General features: G+C 37.6%; 1 pseudogene across 1 annotated transcript; it reads left to right on the top strand.

The window, feature by feature from the left end:
• The first annotated feature begins 7,059 nt into the window (after window positions 1-7,059).
• LOC311602008 (double-stranded RNA-binding protein Staufen homolog 1-like) lies at window positions 7,060-9,655 on the top strand (annotated as a pseudogene). Its single transcript has 2 exons — window positions 7,060-7,098; window positions 7,983-9,655. The product of its transcript is annotated as a double-stranded RNA-binding protein Staufen homolog 1-like (transcript).
• The last annotated feature ends 421 nt before the right edge of the window (window positions 9,656-10,076 follow it).

Below are 10,076 nucleotides of genomic sequence, written 5' to 3'. Positions count from 1 at the left end.
ACCCAGCCACTTTTCATCTTTCAGAATTTTTTTAAATAGATTAGTTGGTTTTTAAAAATAACATGTAGTAGGATACTAAAACATTTTTCAAAGTTTTGTTTTAGAAATCCTAAAATAAAAACTAAATAAGATTTATTAATTATTTTCAGGAATCATTTGAAATGTAGAATTAACTACCGCAAGCAATTATTCTGAAACATTCACAAAATATATTTTAAATAATATCTGACTATAATCAATCACCAGGTGTTTTTACCTGAAAGAATAAAGTATATTCTAACATTTAACCATCTGTCCATCAAGATTATTTATTGACAACCTGCTGTGTATGGAATAGTTAACCTTAAAACAAATCAATCACATAAAAGTCAAGATATGAATACTGAATATAAGAAAATGACAGGAATTATTACAATTTCTGGTTAATAAAGTTTTATAAAGACTTGCTTCATCATTTTGCATTTCTATTGTTCATATGCTTTTGGAAGGTACTGTTGAGCTATACTACAAAGCTTAATTAAAATGATAAATTATATTCTTTTAAGTATCATGTTGGCAGCCTTGTAACTAGGCTCACCTGCTATGCCTCTACATTTCCATAGACAAGTTAATAGAATAGCCTCCTACATAGGTCAGCAAGTCAATAACTAAAAAATTAACACCAGCCTAGTTCTCAACTCTCTTTAAATAAGAAACTACATTCTAACTTTTCATATCATATAATATATTTGTGAGTGTTCTCAGTGACCAATATAAAAATATCTTTTTAAAAAATATTTCAATGTGGATATAATAATAATGTTTCTCTCTGGAGACTGTCAGCAGTGCCTATTAATATCTTATGCATCTGTTAGGTGCTTAACAAATGTTAGATATTTGTTATTATATCCAGTTTAAAAAGCAACTTGAAAATAATATTAGGGACTTATACAATGAGGATGGCTGTAGTATAACCAGTTTCACAAAGATGAGAGCATTGAATACTAGGACTTTAAAAAGAGTTAAATTTCATGATTTCAGTTAAGCTAGGATTAAATAAAGACTATCAAGGAAAGTAAAGGAGAAAGAGAAAAAGGAAAAGTATAAGGAAGAGATATAGACAACCTCCAAATTCTATAAGTGATTCATAATAACATCTATGCTTAAAGCAACATATTAAATTCTGCTCCAGAGACTAGATTTGTGAGTATCCCTGATCCTCCCCTTCAATGCCTCAACCCACCTTGCCAGATCAAGTCTAGGTCCCACATTTAATGCCATGGGCTAGTCTGGCCACACCTCTCTATAATACAACCAATTTCTAGGCTTTTGTTAGGAGCCTTCATACCTACACTCTCATCCACAGGCCTCTCAGAAGCCACATCCAACTTTTCTACCCAGCAATCTAGAATTTGAGAATAAAACTAAATAAGTAAATAGAAACATTAAAGAGTACTCAAGATGAAATAAAGATGGAATTGAAAAAAGCCAATAACTCAACTAGAAAAGTCAAAGTAAAGCCTTACAACTAGATTATCATATCATATCATAATATATCTTATATCGTATTCAAGAAGAGTCTTGTCAATTATATGTGAAGTATACATTTTAAGGAACTCATATCAAGCATCTTTCTGGACACAAAGAAACAAATTATTAATCAGTAGTAAGGGAACTCTAGAAATTACATTAATGAATGGAAAATATGCAACATGATTCATAAAAACTAGTTAAAAAATAACTTACATTGAAACAAATAATGGAGAAATATTTTACTAAAATTTATTAGTTGGGTTTACTTTAAAGATTTATTTAATTTTATTTTATGTGTATGAATGTTTAGCCTGTATGCATGTATGTGCACTGTATGTACGCCTAGTACCCACAAGAGGTCAGAAGGGGGACATGGATCCCCTGGAAATGGAATTAAAGACTGTTGAAAGCTTCCATGTTGGGGATGGCAACAAAATCCAGGTCCTTTGCAAGAGCATCAAATGCTCTTAACTACTAAGCTAGTCAAACTATATAGAACTACTGATAGTGTGGTTCCCAGTTCCAACTGATACAGCCACCACACAACTCCTGTATTCAAAGCTCAGGAAACACTAAGGAAGAAAGGGAAGAAAGATTTTTAAGAACCAGAGGACCAGGAAGTCTGTGCTTTCTAGCCATGACAGGAAAGCTAATCCCATGAAATTTCAACAACATTGCTGCCTAAAGAATACCTGACTAATTCCAATATCAGGTGACATTCCAATGGAAATGTGGAAAATCTCACAAAGTCTCACTCCTAGATAAAGAGTCTTTTCAAGGAAATAATCTCCATTTGGTTATCACAGCACTGAATGGACTCAGTAGGTTGTACTCATAAGTTAATTAGTTTATATGTAAATGTATCAAACACAGTTAAAGAAGAGGAATCTATGAATTTGGGACTGTGTGTGTGTGTGTGTGTGTGTGTGTGTGTGTGTGTGTGTGTGTGTGTAAAACACATGATGAGAAGGAGGGAAGAGACAGAGGGAATAAATTATATAATATTTAAAATTTTTAAATACAATTTTAAAAGATGGATGGCATCTGAAGAACACTGGATGTTGTCCTCTGACTTACACATACAGGTATACACATGTGAACATATGTATGTTTACTCCTGCGAACATATAAGGGAAGTGTGACCATGGAGCAAAACAACAGGGAGATCAGACATTTTCCAAATTGAAGATGAAGGAAGGCACTACACAAAAAGACATGCAAAGCACAGGTTCTCGAAGTGAAATCTAGAAAAGAACTTAATAATGTCAACAACTTGATTTCAGCCCAGTGAAATACTGTCACTTATTACCTACAAAATGAGACATAATAAATTGACATTGTTTAGTTTGTTTATCTGTTCTTCACTCAATTTTGGCAAGTGGAATCGATCAAGAAAATCATCCATTTTCCTTAGATTTTCAAATTTTGTGGCATATGTGCCTTCAAAGTAGGATCTTATGATTCTTTGTATTTCTTCAGCGTCTGTTGTTATGTCTCCCTTTTCATTTCTGATTTTATTGATTTGGATACTGTCTCTCTTTCTTTTAGTTAGTTTAGCTAACGGTTTGTCTATCTTGTTGATTTCCTCAAAGAACCGGCTCTTGGTTTTGTTGATTCTTTGGACTGTTCTCTTTAGTTCTAACTTATTAATTTCAGCCCTGAGTTTGATTATTTCCAGACATCTACTCCTCTTGGGTGTTTCTGCTTCTTTTCTTTCTAGGGCTTCTAGCTGTGTCATCAAAAACTTCAACATAAAACCAGAGACAATAAATTGGTTAGAAGAAAATGTGGGGAAGAGCCTGGAACACATTGGCTCAGGAGACAACTTCCTGAACAGAACACCAACAGCCCAGGACTTAAGGTCAACAATTAATAAATGGAATCTCATGAGGCTGAGAAGCTTCTGTATGGCAGGAGATACTGTCAAAAGAACAAGGCAACAGCCTACAGACTGGGAAAACATCTTCACCAATCCTACCTCTGTCAAAGGTCTAATATCCAAAATATATAAAGAAGTCAAGAAATTAAACACCACCAAACCAAATAACCCAATTGAGAAAAGGGATTCAGAAGTAAACACAATTCTCAACAGAGGAATTTCGAATGGCTAAGAAACACTTAAAGAAATGCTCAACCTCCTTAGTCATCAGGGAAATGCAAATCAAAACAACTCTGAGATTCCATCTTACACCCATCAGAATGCCTAAGATCAAAAATTCAAGCAACACCACATGCTGGCGAGGATGTGGACAAAGAAGAGCACTCCTTCATTGCTGGTGGGAATGCAAACTAGTACAGCCACTTTAGAAATCTAGCTCGTGCTCTCTCATAAAACTGGGAATAAGGCTTCCTCAACACCCAGCTATTCCACTCCTTAGAATATACACAGAAGATGCTCCACCACACAAGAAGGACATATACTAAACAGTGTTCATAGTGGCCTTATCCATAATAGCCAGAACATGGAAACAGCCTAAGTGTCCCTCAGTAGAAGGATGGATAAAGAAGCTGTGGTAATTTACACTATGGAATACTATTCAGCTGTTAAAAACAAGGAATTCCCAAATTTTGTGGACAAATGGATTGGACTACAAATTATCATAATGAGTGAGTTAACCCAGAAGCAGAAAGACTCACATGGTGTATACTCACTTACAATTGGGCAATAGCCCAAAAGGCATGTCACATGAAAGTCCTCACTTACCAGGAAAGTGGGACAGAGTGGAGAAAATCCTATTAGGACTCTAGGTGAGAGAAGCATGGGAGAATGGGGAAATAGGAGGATCCAGAGTGTCCTAGAAACTACAAGAAGAAAATTATGATGGGAAGATCTGGTCCCAGGGGTCCTGCTCAAACTTTGGCACCAGCCAAGGACAATACATGCAATAAACTTTGAACCTCTACCAAAATCTACCCAATGGACAGGACATTCTCCACTGTTGAGTAGAGAGTGGGGACTGACTTTCACATGAACTCCGGTGCCCCATTTTTTACCATGCCCTCTGGATGGGGAGGCCTGGTGGCACTCAGAGGAAGGACAGCAGGCTACCAAGGAGAGACTTGATACCCTATGATCATATACAGGGGGAGGTAATCCCCCTCAGTCACAGTCATAGGGGAGGGGAGTAAGGGGAAAATGGGAGGGAGGGAAGAATGGGAGGATACAAGGGATGGGATAACAATTGAGATGTAATGAATAAATTAATTATATATATAATAAATTTACATTGTTTAAGATAGAAAAGAGGAGAGAATGTTCAATAGTTAAAGATGCAGATGGATGTATTTCAACTCATACTGAATAGCTGCAATGATTTGTAAGATACTAGTATTGAAAACAATATGCTAACTGAAAAGCTTAGCAAAATAGTTCAGTTCCTGAAAAGCTACATAACACCAAAATTAAACATTAAAAAAAAATAAAAACCTTACAGACTCAAAATAAGCACCAACATTAGCCATTAATAACATATTTTCTGTCAAAGAAAAGCAGAACACTTAGTGGTCTTAACAACACACTCTCCAATATATTTGAGTTAATTAATGCCAAGTTCTCTTCAACTATTGAAAAATTGTGAAGAAATAAATTACCCAGACTTATTATATAAGGCCAACACATTCTATCATGATACTCAAACCAGATGAAAGTACAAGAACTGCAACAAGAAGAAAGAATGAAAGAACTCTATATTCATGTTCATTGTCAACATAGTTTCAACATCTTTAACAAACGTCAATAAGCCGAATTTGCCAAGATTTAAAAATGTTGAACGTAATCAATTGGGACACAGCCAAGAAACACAAAATATAATTCAACATTAAACAAATTAATATATGTGATATGTACCTTAATAGTACCAAATTTCTCTGATTTTATTCAGCATAATGCAGCAATGTCAAAAGCTCCACAGTTAAAATATTTAAAAATCAGGATTGAAAAGTGGGCAATGCAATTACACAGATTTCTCTTAAAAGAAGACATATAACTATCTATCAAATATGTGAAGAAAAAAACAATCATGAAACCTCACTAATTACAAATTAAGTTCAATGAAAACCACAATGAATATCATTTCACTAAAGTGAGTGGCTATTATTTAAAAAAATCCAAGCAACAGAATTTCAGTGAGGATATGAGAAATACACATATTGATCTTTCTCTCTAGACTTTAAAGTCCTTGACAACCTCTGATCTTTTGTTGCCATGGTTTTTCCTTTTAATGATGCTTTTCAGTTGGAATCATTGAGTAGTAACACTTTCAAATTGGCTTCTTTCTCTTATCAAAATAAATTTAAAGATTCTCCATGCATTTCCATGCCTCAACAGACATGTCATTTTATTAATGAATACAATTCCTTTGTCTAGATACATAATAGCTTTTCCATTTACCTACTATAAGCATATTAGATGTTCCCCAGTTTTCATAGGCTAAAGTTTCTATAAATACCTATGTGTAAAATATACTGTGATATTGTTTTTTGTTTCTTTGTTCTTTCAAGTCAGGGTTTCTCTGTGTAGCCTCGGCTGTTCTGAAACTTGCTCTTTAGTCCAAGTCGGCCTTGAACTCACAGAGAAGTGCCTGCCTCTGCTAAGATTAAAGGTATGTGCCAACCCCTGGCTTACTATGGTATGCTAATGAATGTTTTCAGAGAAAGAGAGAGAGAGAGAGAAATTACAATGAAATGTCTTACACAGTAACTGTGGAGATTGAAAATTATGAGCATCAAAGAATCTCCTTATGGAGTTGGCTTCAAATGTGGCAAACAAGCCACTGGGCAATATGTCCTCATTTTTACCACAGGCAGAAATCTGCCTAAAAAAAGGGCAAGCTTGGATGCAGGCATAGTCGATGGCCAAACTCTGCCAAGACAGGGTAAGCAAGTCAATAGTTCCTGCTTCACAAATATGTCTGTCAGATATATTGGGCCAGAAGGCTGAAGAAGATGCTCCAACGTTATAAAGAATTTTGGGTGACTCTTCATGTAGCAAACTGTCTCTGTCATCTTCTCATTTGGAAAGCTACTAACCTGCACGCCCAACATACTCAGGTGATTAAGTTTATTCCTTCTCAAGTCTCTGATGGAATTGAAGACTAGGTAGCTTAGTTTTACAATGAAGCTTAGTTGTTTAGGGGTTAAGATGTTTTTTGGTCTAGATAGATGTTTTAAGTTGATAATGAGAAGATGTGATGGAGATTTATTTACATTCAGAATTTTAGATTCACCAAGATAGGAAAGATGTTTTCTTCAAGGCTGCCAAATACAAATAGCCCAAACACTAAGAATGTAACATTTATATAATCCCTTATTGTGTCATGGTTCTTCTTGCTATAGATAATTTATTGTATATACATGTAATAATAAAAATGTATATGTAAAAGATAAAAAACTTTTAGGTAATAAAAAAATCACCTAAAAAAAGAAAAAAAGATTTGTGAACAGAAAGCTCAGCATTCAGTAGAGCCAATGTGTATTTTCAGTCTGAATAAAAAGGCATGGATCAAGAGACCCAAAGGTATGAATTTCATTCTAAAGTTGGAAGCCTCAATGCTCAGGAAGAGCCAATTGTCTCAGTCTGAGTTTAAGGTTAGTAAAGACCAGTGTCCAATGTATAGGTTCAGTTATTGGGTTAGAGCAATTGAATCTTTTCTTTTCTGTCTTCTGTTGATCTTTAGTTGATAGATGATGAAGGCAATATCCTTTAAAAAATCTACCAATTTAAATCTTAATCACACTCCAAATTACCTTTTACATGCATACTCAGGGTGATGTTGAGAAAAAGTCTAGATATTGCAAAGGCCAAGTCAAGTAACCTGTCAAGTACTGATAATAATTTGAAAACACTGAAACCCTTTATTCATTGCTAATAGGAATGGGAAATGATGCAGTCACTGTGACAATTGGTAGTTCTTCAAATGCATTTTGTTTTGTTTGTTTATTTGTTTGTTTGTTTGTTTAGGACTGTGTCTTTTTACATAACCCTGACTGTGCTGGAACTCACTATATACATACAAAGCTGGCCTCAAACTCACAGAGATCTGCCTAACTCTGCCTCTTACGTGCTGTTATTAAAGGCAAGCATCAGCATACCAGGCTCAAAATATTAAAAAATAGTACTGTATTAGTCAGAAACTCTAGGACTAGATTTATAACCAAAGTATTGAAATCAAAAAAATGAAGAGATAGTTGAATATACTTGTCCATAGAAGCACAGTTAACAATATAAAAAAGGTGGAAGCAACTCACCAAAAAAAGAATAAATGGGAGGAGAGACCTGAAGTGACGAGAGGAAGGCCACCATGTGTTAGCTGGAGGAGAAGCACATGGCCACCAGAGTGGATGGAGAATCCAGCCCAGATGAAGTACATTAGCAAAAAGTATAGCTCCTACCATTGAGCTCATTGCATTGTGCCTGAAGCAGCAAAGAAAAACCAGTGTATAAGCCTATGGATCTCCACTCTCAAATGTAGTCCACCTACAGCTACTACAGCTACGGCAGGAGCAGAGGTGCCTATCCAACCCAGGTACTTTTACCCATTTCCAGTTTCACCATTACTCTACCACATTGAGCTTTCTGTGGGAGGACAGCAGTTTTATGGGAAAGAAAAGATGAGACAAACTGAGAAACATGATGCCACTGTCAGAGCACTGAGGACTCTGCAGAATGAGGCCCCAACAGAGAGGTTGGAGATGAATGGAAGAGAATCAGAGGAAGAAAACCTCAATAAATCAGAAATAAGCCAAGTGTCTGAGATCGCGCTGAAGCTGAATTTGCCTGTGAATTTCGAGGTGGACAGAGAGAGTGGCCCATGCCATATGAAGAACTTTGTGACCTGGGTTTCAGTCAGGGAGTTTGTATGGGAAGGAGAAGAGAAAAACAAGAAGATCTCCAAGAAGAATGCGGCAAGGGCTGTGCTGGAACAGCTGAGGAGGCTACCACCTCTGCCTGCAGTGAAACGAGTGAAGCCCAGAATCAAGAAGAAAAGTCAACCCACATGCAAGCTACAGAGAGCACCAGATTATGGCCAGGGGATGAATCCTATTAGCAGACTGGCACAGATCCAGCAGGCAAAAAAGGAGAAGGAACCAGAGTACATGCTCCTAACAGAAGGAGGCCTTGTGATGCAGGTAAAGGTTGGCAATCACACTGCAGAAAGGGCAGGTACCAATAAGAAGGTGGCCAAGTGCAATGCTACTGAGAACATGTTGGAGATCCTGGGATTCAAAGTCCCCCAGGCACAGCCTGCCAAGCCAGTACTCAAGTCAGAAGAGACGGCCCCAGTAAAGAAACCAGGAGATGGAAGGAAAGCAACATTTTTTGAACCTAGCCTTAGGGATGAAAATGGAACTAGTAAATAAAGAGGACGAGTTCAGGATGCCTTATCTTAGCCACCAGCAGCTGCCAGATGGAATCCTCCCTATGGTGCAATAGGTTGCCCAGGTTGTTAGGGTTAGTCAAGGACACCACACCAAAGATTTCAACAGGGCAGCTCCAAATCTTGCCAAGGCCACGGTAACTGCCATGATAGCCCGCAAGTTGTATGGGGGCACCTCACCCACAGCCAAGACCATTTTAAAGATTAACATCTCTTCAGGCATGTACCCCATGGACTTCGCACAAGACTCTCTGAGCAACTCTACTACCTTTCCAGAGCCCAGGGATTCCAGGTTGAATACAAAGACTTCCCGAAGAACAACCAGAATGAGTGTGTTTCTTTTATCAACTGCTCCTCGCACCCATCTCTTGCCAGCCATAGCATCGGCAAGGATGTAGAGTTGTGTTATGACATGGATGCACTCAACATTTTAAAGCTGCTGTCTGAGTTGGACCAACGTAGTACAGAGATGCCAAGAACAGGAAATGGACCAGTGTCAATGTGTGGGAGGTGCTGAACCTTTCTGGCCACAAACCATTATAAAGCTCAACATATATACTGAAAATACTGAGAACTGCTTTGAAAACCCGGAATTTCTGATAACTTCAGTGGGCCAGGACATGGTGGATAAAAATGTGGCAGTGGTAGCAAAGAAAACGAGACTACGAGTGGTGGCCTTTGTTTTGCTGGGCTGCTAGCGACAATGCTATGCTCTGCCATCCATCAAGAGACCAGCCCCAGCACTTCCAGTTCTTGTTTTTGCATTGTGACAGAGAAACAGAGGATGGCCAATTCTTTACGCTGGCTCATTCAGATACTTTGGGAAGCCTGGGACAACAGAGAGAGGCCTTAGAGCGGCCACGGTGCTAAAAGCACCAGAGAAAAACCAGTGCTTCCTACCATGCATAACAGACTTGGCGAGCTCAGCCCTGCCACATGTAGCACCACAGTAACCACTGATTTCTCTTCAACAGTGAGCCTGTTGGTTTCATTAGTTCCTTTGGTTCATAGGACACTATATAATTTTCATTTCAGTTTCTCAGTTGCATCTACTTATCTAGCACAGTTTAGAAACTAGTCCCAGACCGATGCTATCAGTCATGTAACTGGCAAAGATCACAATCCTTTTTGGCGATGCATTGTTTGCCTCTGGCTTGACCAGGCAGTTTTGGACTTAACCAGAATCCT

The sequence above is a fragment of the Acomys minous genome (genome assembly GCF_964271855.1).
Source record: "Acomys minous genome assembly, chromosome: 7".
NCBI classification, from domain to species: domain Eukaryota; kingdom Metazoa; phylum Chordata; class Mammalia; order Rodentia; family Muridae; genus Acomys; species Acomys minous.
The sequence above is the reverse complement of the archived record's forward strand: the minus strand, read 5'-3'. Positions and strand labels throughout refer to the sequence as shown.